Below are 10,459 nucleotides of genomic sequence, written 5' to 3' on the forward strand. Positions count from 1 at the left end.
CTATTACCCATTCCCTTCTATAGTGTCTCTAGTATCTACAGTTGCCCTCCCAGCTATTATACCTTCCAGTCATTCATTGATGGGTCCGGAGGGGAGATTTTTGCCACAGGGTATGTCACAGGGTGCATGTGAGAGAGACAGAAAGTGAGAAATCACCCCACAGGGGGATGGCCATAATACAATCCCTTCTCCTCCATTCTCCTCTCAAATTTTGGGCATGCATACACACACACCTGGTATGAGTTTTAAGCTGCGGGTCCAGGACTCAACCATGGTTGGCTACGTGGGACTCCAGTGACATAACCATTATGCCCTCTGGTGATCCAAATATTCAGGACATTCAATGCCTTTATTTTATAGTCTGGCTTCGCTTAGCATTAAGTCTTCCATATTCATTCACTTTCTATCAAATGTCAAGGTCTCATTGTTTGTATGACTGAATAGTATTCCATAGAGTATGTGTGTCCAATTTTTTTTCAATCCATTCATTTATTCTTAGACATTTGGCTTGATTCCATGTTCTAGCAATCATGAATAATGCTGCAATAAACATAGATGTGCAGTGTTTTTCTGACTGAGGGTTTACCTATCCTTTGGGTAGATGCCTAAGAGTGGAATTACATATGGTATTTCTATTTGTGGCTTTCTGGGGAAACTCCATATTGTTCTCCACAGTGGCTGTACTAATTTACTTGCCCACCAAAAGTGTAAGAGGGTTCCTTTTCATTGCAGCCTCGCCAGCACTTATCATTTTTATTTTTTTAATCTTAGCCATTCTGAGTGGAGTTAGATGGTATCTCATTATGATTTTGATTTGCATTTCCCTTATGATAAGAGATGTTGAGCATTTTTTTCACATGCTATTTGGCCATTCCTGTGTCTTCATTGGAGAGTTGTCTGTTCAGCTCATTTGTTCATTTTTTAATTGGATTCCAGGTAAGCTGCTTGAGTTCTGGTTCTATATATTCTGGTTAATAGTCTCATATCTAAGGCATAGTTTGCAAATACATCCTATCATTCTGAGGATTGTCTTCTCACCCTAATTATTGTTTCTTTTGCTGTGCAGAAGTTTTTTAGCATCATGTAGTTTCACTTGGGAACTATTTTCAGGATTATTGTCTGTGCTTTGGGAGTCTTTAAAAAGACTTTTCCTACTGTGATGTGTTTTAAGAGTTTTTCCCCAGTAACTTTATAGATTGAAGTTTTATTTTTAGATACTTGATCCATTTCGAGTTGGTTTTTGTTAACAGTAAGAGATAGGGGTCCAGTTTCATCCTTCTGCAGGTGAATATACAGTTTCTCTAGCACCATTTGTTGAAGAGATTTTCTTGTCCCTACTGGGTTGCCTTGTGTCCTTTGTTGAAAATTGGTGAGCTGTGTGTTGGAGTTTATTTATGAGTTCTCAATCTGTTCCTTGGGCTTACCTGCCTGTTTTTGTAACAATACCGTGCTGTTTTGATTATCAAAACTTTGTAATATATTTTGAGGCCAGCCAGTGAGATGCCTCCTACTTTGTTCTTTTTGTACAGTATTGCTTTGGCCGTATGGGGCCTTTTATGATTCTAGACTATTCCAAACAATTAATATTTTAAATTTTATTTTATGGAAGAGAGGCAGAGACAAAGACAAGCACTCTCAATAGGACTTCACACTCTGCTGTCTCTCTCTGGCCTTTCCCAGCCAGTCAGAATCATCTGTATGCATGTGTGTAAGCCCAACATGTACAGCTTGACCCAGGAATTGAACCCTGATTTTCTACACAAAGTCCAGCATTTCAGTGTTATGCTACTACTGTACCACCATCATTGCTGGGCCTATCTTCTTATTTTCTATAATGGTTACATTACTGGTATCTGAGAGTTTCCTTCTCATGATTTTTGTCATATTCCATATTTCAGTAACATTGAGTGTGTATGGAGTGCTAGACAAGCTTCTAGGCATTGAGAACCTAGAACCTAAGTATGATATGATTTGTAACTGTAACCAGCAGTTAAGGAGAATCTATGGGAGAAGTTTTCCCTGAATTTTAGCCTGTTATCTGCAACTTGCCTAGCCTTTCAAGACAGTATGCACTGTCACTAATAAGGCTGCAACAGGGAAGGCTATGAAATAATAGTCTTTATCTGTGGAGATTAAAGGAAGATCAGAAGAGGATTTTAAAAATAGTTTTTTCCAAAGAACTAATGGGAGGAAAATAAGTGTCATTTTGGGGGGAGAGTAATTAGGTTTCTATAAAATTATGAAAACAGACAAATTCCAAATATTTGACTTGGTATAGTCTTCGGGCATATACTCCACACTTGTAATACCACATTTTTGGAATTTTATTCTAGGGTTCACCTTTCTCCTCTTAACCCTATCATAAATGTCTTAGTTATCTCATGTACTTCTTGCACAAAAAAGTGGTGGGATGCTGGCCTAACCGTGGTGGCACAGGCTGCAGGATGCCCCTGTATGATACTGGAGCCACTTGGGAAGGCCCAGTACTCAATTCCTGAGTTAACTTTAACATTCTAGGCTTGTTTGTGGGCCCTGCTTAAGATGCAGAATGGTCAAAAAGCGGATGTTTGGGAAGGACACAGGGTAGCATGATCTTGACAGGCATTCCTCTCTCTCTTCACCTCCAGTAAAGAAACTCCAAGACAAATAGTGATAAACGGAATTGAAATGAATATCATGAACAAATAACATCACTGCCTTATAATTTATATTTTTTAGATTTTGCTGTAGGGTGTGTGCATTAGCCAAAGAGAGAAAGAAATGGAGAAAGGAAAAGTGAGAAATTAGCCCCCAGGGGAGATGGCCACACTGCAATCCTGTCTCCTCCACTCTCCTCTCAGGATTTTGGTCATGCACACACACACACACACACACACACACACGCACACACACACACACATCCTCAGGGTGATTTTTTAAACCACAGCGTCTGGAACTCTAACTGCAGGGTCAGCCATGTGGGATCCAGTGCCTTAACTGCCACAACACCTAGTAACTGCCCCAAAAGTTAATATGTGGGGCCTATTATATTTTGTTATAATTATTTTATTAAAATATTTTTATTTTATGAGCAAGATGAAGACAGGGACTGACACCTCAAAGGGTCTTGTGTTGGCACAATCACCACTAGCCTTCCAGCTAGCCAGGATCATGGGTGCCACAGGTGTGTTTAGGTTAACCCAGGAATTGAACCCAGGGCCTGTTCATATGGCTCCAGAATCATTCACTGGCATCTTATTACCTGCAAGTGGGTCAGCAGAGTGTGTAGTTACACACCTTTCAATACTATTATTTGAAAGAAAATTATACTCTCTAAGAGAGACAGTTTGAAAATCTCTTCCCCACTAAAGCAGCACAGCCCCATAGACAAAGGCATGAACCAAATGTGAGAAGAATGGGTAGCGACATTCATCATTGCATAAAGTCTACAGTTAGAATGCTGAGGGATTTGGATTTGTCCGTAAATCTCTATGGGGAAAAAAGCAATTTCAGTGTGACACATCTAATATTTATAGCATGTGAGTTGGCACAAAAGTTGTTCCATGAAATCACTTTGAAAATCTATTGATTGATTCATGTATCCCTGATATAAATTTTTTACCATAGTAAACACACATCATTCTTTCCCTTTATAACTTTGACTAGATAGATAGGCAGAAAGTTCAATAATGTGTGTATTCATTTATATATACATAAATGAATATATATATATGTATGTATGTATATTCATCAAACTAATGTTATTTCCACTTAATTAGAGGTAAGGGTATTTTAGGAAAAATGTGAGTACGCAGAAACATCCAGATAGTGCCCTGTGGCCTACTTTCCCCACTATTCCCCAAGATGAATTTAAATTTAGTTGAATCAAAGAACTTACTGATTCCTGGCCATTACTTAGTGGATAGGGTTTAGGGTATGCAACCTCAAAATGACACCTTGGCATTTCAGAAAACAGCAGAGGCAGGAAGGTCCCTCTTACCTTTCCCCTGCCTATCTACCTTACAGCTCATTATAAAACCCAGGAAGGAATTTCTGACTTCCCTTTAATAAAATAATAAGAAGACCCTGCCTAAACTCGGGGGGCGGGGAGGATTCCTTCTTTCTGAAGACAGGGACACAGAGGAGACTCTGAGCAGGCTTGCCATGTTTCCTCCTGTTTGTTACCATTAGATCATACACTATTGTCCTCCAGTCAGACTTCTCTATCACTGTTCACTCTTCTCGAACCTCCGGGAAAACACTTTCCTGTTGTCGTCACATCTTCATTTTCTCGTGAAGGCTCCCATGTCAGGTATAACTTCTATTAAATACATGTATAGGATTTTTCTCTTGTTGATCTGTCTTTTGTTATGTATCAGCCACATAGGAATTAGGATGGGTGAGGACAAGGTATTTTCTCCCCCTTCACCTAGTCATATGTAAGCAATGTGCGTTAGATATTTGTCAATTGCTACCCCCTCACACCCCCAGTTATTGGAAACCATGAAAAATAAAATCTATACAAAAACTTAAAAAGAGTTTAGAACTAGTTAGGCTTATAAAATTGCTCCTTGCTCATTTAACCAAGTTTCCCACTCATTTGAAAAGTTTCATTTGTACCTCATCACTGTACAACCTTTAACATTTTATTAATGTAGCATTTCGTATATGTTGTGTTATATAAATATCAGTAACAGTGAAAGAACAGCTGAATCCTTCAATAAGCACTCACTCAATGTGGGTACATTAAGGAATACTTCATGTTACCTTTGGAAAGGAAGCAGAGATAAGCTTATTGCAAAATGATAAACATTTTCAATATTCAGCACACTCAGAATGCAGCCTGTTTGGCATATTTGATTTGCAAGTTTCATATACAGTTACCTATATTCATAAGATATCACCCACTGAGCTATTCAAACAGACCTTTTTATCTTTGAACCTACATTAAAAAGGTAGTACTGCGACCCAGCTGGTCGTGTTATTTCAGATTCCAGATTAATAGCCAATCTACTTGGAACAGATGTTAAATCCTCATTTACACTGCTGTGCATCTATTGTCTATTTCCGGTGGAATAGGTTTTGCTTGGATCAATAAATGTTTCAGCCTAGTTGTTTATCTTGTTAGAGAGGTCAAAGCAGTGACAGAGGTACATCTGTTTTTATGTCAAATAACATCTGCCGTAATGAATCCTCTCCACAGAGATAAACAACACTCCTGCGATTGTCCTTCAGTTTCCCACCCCAGAACTGATCATGATTAAGCTGAGGCACTTGGGGAATTGAAAGTGTTCACACTTCCTGAAACATTTTTAATCTAAAATTTATATTCATCTAAGTGGTATTTTCAGCTCTTGAATAGTGACCCCATTGCATAATGTACATCTAAGATGATGCTTGTTATATAATGCATTTGCATATGTGGAAAAATGGAACAGAAAGATTCTTCCAAAATGTAGCCAGTCAAAATTATTCCCAGTTGCCTACATAATAATAAAATCTCTTTGCAAGGATAAATACTGTACTTCTCATGCAAGTGGTCAAAACTGCATAATGAACATTAAGTGTAAAACATAGGTAAATTCATATTAGCATATACCCTTGTTAACACTTAGCAAATGGAATCCTAATGTTTCTACTTAATATTCATGGATAAATGAGGACAACCACAGGTTTACAAGAAGGAAAAGCATGAAGAGATGTTTAGACAAATCGGGAAAGTTTCTATAAGGAAGTTGTTTGAGAGGAAAAAAATATGCAGGTGATGTCTTACATGCTTGATGGATAGGGCAGGTTGTTGCTGGGTGGATTAAGTTATTGTATTTCATCAAGCCTATTTCCTATAGCAGAATTGAATGTGACAAATAGATTCAGTCACACTGATTTGTAGTCACTCGTTGAATTGCAAGCATCCATTTTAACCCCCACTTTGGCATTGATGGACCGTGTAGTCCTGTCACTTGGAGCAAGTCACTTGAGCTCTGTGGTCATCCTTGTCTAGATTGGTAAAGTATAGAAAATAACTCCTCATCAAATAGCCGTTCTTGAGCATAGAGCATTCTTTGGGCCATGGGGAAAACTGCAGTCTTGTCAAGGACTTAAGAGCCAATTAGCAAAATAATTGAGAATTAATGAAGGTGGCAAGCCACCTGTGATTGTGAGGGCTATAAAGAGGTAACTAAAATGATCTAGAACTGTCCACAGGATTAGAATTTTATTATCTAATAAAATATGAAAACTTTAGGTAACATGTGACTATCAACTTAAAGACTTGAATAAATATCAAACACAATACCAGTATTACTCACAAAGAGTATTTCAAATTCAAGATTGGGAGGGATATAACAACTAAAAATAAAAGCCCAAATTATATTAAAAACAATGATTGTTCACTATAGTTCTCTTAATGCTTTTTTTTTTATATATAGAAATCTTAATCACTTACTGGTTCCTAATGATGGATAAGCATTTGGGAAGTGTCATTTCAGAGCATTAGCAAGGCCTTGCCATAAAGATTCTGATGTTGGCCAGAGTAATATTAGGGAGACAGGCCAGATGGCTGTCTGGGCTGTGTCCAGAGACCCAAAGAAGGCAGCATTCCCTTGGTTTCCAGGCTAGGGCATTAAAAAGCCTGTGATCCTGAGGAAAGCTCCTGGCCTTAGAGAAAGTAAGAGCTAGGTAAGTTATTGATGTCAGATTTAGATTCGAAGGATAACATGTTGAAACCAAATCTCTAGAATAAGGCCAAAAGTCTTAGTAATAACTATATAGCTTAGTGGCAATAAAAGTACTGGCATAAAGAGGTCAGACAATAGTGCAGTGGTAATTCAACTAGATCCACATCGAAAGGTTCCAGATGTGTGCACCAAGGCGTCTCTATACATGCCAGGCAAGAGCATGTGTGCCCATGATCTAGGCTGCCTGGAGGTAGATCATGGTGTGAAGATCCTTTCAGTGTATCTCTTTCTCTTTCATAGAAAAAAATACAATACAGAGAGATACAGATATTTTTAAGAGTTTTTGCCTCAGGACATGTGTGCTTGTTGGAGAGAGAGAGGAAGAGACAAAGAGAGGGAAAGTGAGAAATCGTCACCCAGGGGGGATGCAGGAGGGATTTCCATGCCACAATCCCCTTTCCTCCATTATACTCCTAGGATTTGGGGCGCACATGCACATATGCCTGGCATAATTTTTAAGCCACTGGGTCTGGGACTCAAACCATGGTTGGCCATGTGAAATAGCACCTTAACCCCTACACTACCTGCTGGGCAACATTTGTACTTAAAGGGTACTGACATAAGGACAGGAAGGAAAGAGAAGCTTAACATTGAGTCTCATTGGCTTCTGGGTTAGGAATACTCTAATTTACTGACAGTGAGTGAGAAGATGCCTGATTTCCTTCATTAGCCAGAGCTGAATGTGTATGCAGTGGTCACAACTCCATCTACGCTGACAAGAGTCAGGGCTGTGGTGGCTCATTACACCTAAAGTGATCCAGCCAACACCATGGGAAGCTTCTCTATATTCACTATTTTTTTCTCTGAAAAAATTGGTGAAATGTTTGCATGTCATTTTCCTGTCTGTGGAACAGTTTAGAAAAAGTATACAAATCTTGAAGAGGAGTCAGGAAATCAATAGCACAATTCTCACTCTCAAGAGAAAACTGTAGCATTAACATTATCACAATTCATCTATAAACCAGTCTTTCATTTGCCAATAGTTATTCTCTAAGAGTTTTTTTTTAAGATGTTTTGCCTTACGGCATGTGTGCTTGCCGGGGGGAGAGAGAGAGACAGAGACAGTGAAAGGGAAAGTGAGAAATCACCCCCCAATACACCCCCAACAAGGGGAATGGCCATGCTGCAGTCTCTTCTACTCCATTTTCCTCCTGGGATCTTGGGTTCGCACACACACACGCCTGGCATGATTTTCAAACCAGTGGGTCAGGGACTCGATCCACAGTTAGCCACATGGGAGTCCAGTGACATAACCACCATGTTGTTGGTCCCCTGACAGAAATTTTTATGTTAAATTTTTATTGTAATGTCCTGATATAATTTTGCTATGTATATGTGAATAATCAGTGAGTCAATAGCATTAATCCATCTCAATAAAAAGGTAACATCTCTATGTCATGAGAGACTTATAGCATTGGTAGTGGACCTGTTGACAGCTATGAGAAACACAGAGTTCCTTCTTGGAGATCTTTTCTTCCCATCCAACAATCTTTTAAGCAACACCTGCAAATTTAAGCCAACACCTGCTAATGGACTTTCAGCTTTACAAAACAATAAATGTAAGAATCTACCCTCTCTCATTTGTCAATTCTCTCCAGAGGCTGAATTTGTATGTATGAAGTAAACACTTCCTTTTGAATGATCTAAAGATAAGATTCAACATACTCTAGCCGAATCACAAAGTCCATACCCCAAACCTGCCTATCTACTTGTAGTTCATAACCGCCATCCCATTTGGTGCCCAAATCAGAATCTGATAGTCACCTTGGATGTTGATTTTTTCCATCACATTTTGTGTTTATTCTATCACCATCCTTTTTTTATTTTTTAGAGATTTTTGCTGTACGATGTGTGCAATGCTGGCAAGACAGAGAAAGACAGAAAGAAAGAGAAAGTGAGAAATCAACCCCCAGGGGGAGAAGGCCATGCCACAAACCCTTCTCCATTCTCCTCTCGAGATTATGGGCACACGCATGCACAAGGCATGTGTTTTAAGTTGCCAGATCTGGGACTCAAACCAAGGCTGACCATATGGCAGTCCAGTGCCTTAACCACTACGCCACCTACTGTCTCCCTGCCATCATACTTTTTAAAAATGTTTATGTTTTTATTTCTCCTGTGAGTGAGAGAGCGAGAGCTAGGTACCCTCAGCAGGGTTTTCATGCTGTGGTGTGCACTCCCAGTGTAGATCATAGAAACACACACCTGGTGCGTACAGGGAGACCTCAGGATATGAACCTTGGACCTTCCCGTGTAGCAAGGCATGCAGACAGGCATCCACATGTCCAGGCTTCAAGCTCTCAGGCCTGGCGCTCAAACTGCAGCCAGCATCATAGACTGCTGTGTTTCTGCTGTGCCACCATTTCTTCCCATGACAGTAATTTTATTTTACAACTTCACCATTTTTGAAATGTGTTGCAGTAACCTCCTACCACCCTAATTTTGATCCCTTCACACTGGAATTTTTCCACATACCACTTTTCAGAATAAACACTCACACTATCTACTCAGAATTCTTTAAAGAGAGTGTAGTATCTGCAGAGTAAAGCTTAGATTTCTTAGGATGGTAAAAAATACTCTTAATGACCTTCCTCTTTCTCCTCAAATCTTCATTACTATTTGTTCTAATCTTTAAGCACCACCTTGATGTTAGAACTCAAATCTGGTTATGTTACTTTATGCTATTAGGCTTTTGTAACTTTGATTTCTTCTCTCTCCTTCTATCTTTTTTTCTATATTATCATCATAATCTTCTTTATATTACATTGGATTACATATAACTTTACATTGACTTCCATTGCTTTTTCAAAAGGGAATGCCATGCATGTCAGTCAATACAGAGACATCAATCTCCCCGCTTTATCATTCAATGTCTTTTCCATGCATTTCCCAATAATTATCATTATTATAATTTTTTAAAACAGTCAATTACTATTTCTCATTTTGCTTGTTAAAAGACTTCACCCATCATGAAATACTTCTCAGACCAGTCCAGTTGAGAATACCATACACGTCATCATCAACAGATAATAAACCCTATCTGTTTCTCACTAACATCCTCTCTATTGTTCACTTGTTATCTTTCTCTATCCTCTTCTCTCTTCTTTTTTTTATAGTTTATTTTTTATTATAATTTTTTCCCCATCACAACACACAAATGAATTTTCCATCCAAAATACACTGTGCATTGGCTCAATCAAGCACGTCAACACACACGTTCTCAACAAACAATTTCCCAATTCTCGTGTCCTGCATACCCTGCCCTTTGCTTTCCCATCCTAGACTCCCCATCCCCCTCCCTCTGTTATGACCCATCCTCCCCCCACATCGTCCCCGGCATCCACGATTGCCCTCCATGTCTCCCCCCTCCCCAAATGATCTGTCAGTGAACTTAATTAGTCTAAATATATCCAATAGTTATGAAGCTGACACATACCTATACATGAACTCAAGTCTGGCTTTAGGCCTAAACCCCAGTGAGTAAAAAGAGCATACTATAAAGTAGAACCCAGCTGGGCCCATACCGCTCACTGCAGCCATCAAATATCCATTTTCTTTTTTTTTTTTCTTTTTTTTAAATGGTATGAATAGTTTTACCATTTTATTTTTTGTTTTTTGTTATTTTTTTTTTGTTACCTAACATTCATTCCCTGAGCATCATCACAGCGTACTAAATGTAATTTCCCATCTAGAATAGTCTGCATAGTGACTTAATCAAGCATGTTATCATCAATAATATTCCA

Source organism: Tupaia chinensis, unplaced genomic scaffold (genome assembly GCF_000334495.1).
Source record: "Tupaia chinensis unplaced genomic scaffold, TupChi_1.0 Scaffold000466_1, whole genome shotgun sequence".
Taxonomy (NCBI): Eukaryota; Metazoa; Chordata; class Mammalia; order Scandentia; family Tupaiidae; genus Tupaia; species Tupaia belangeri.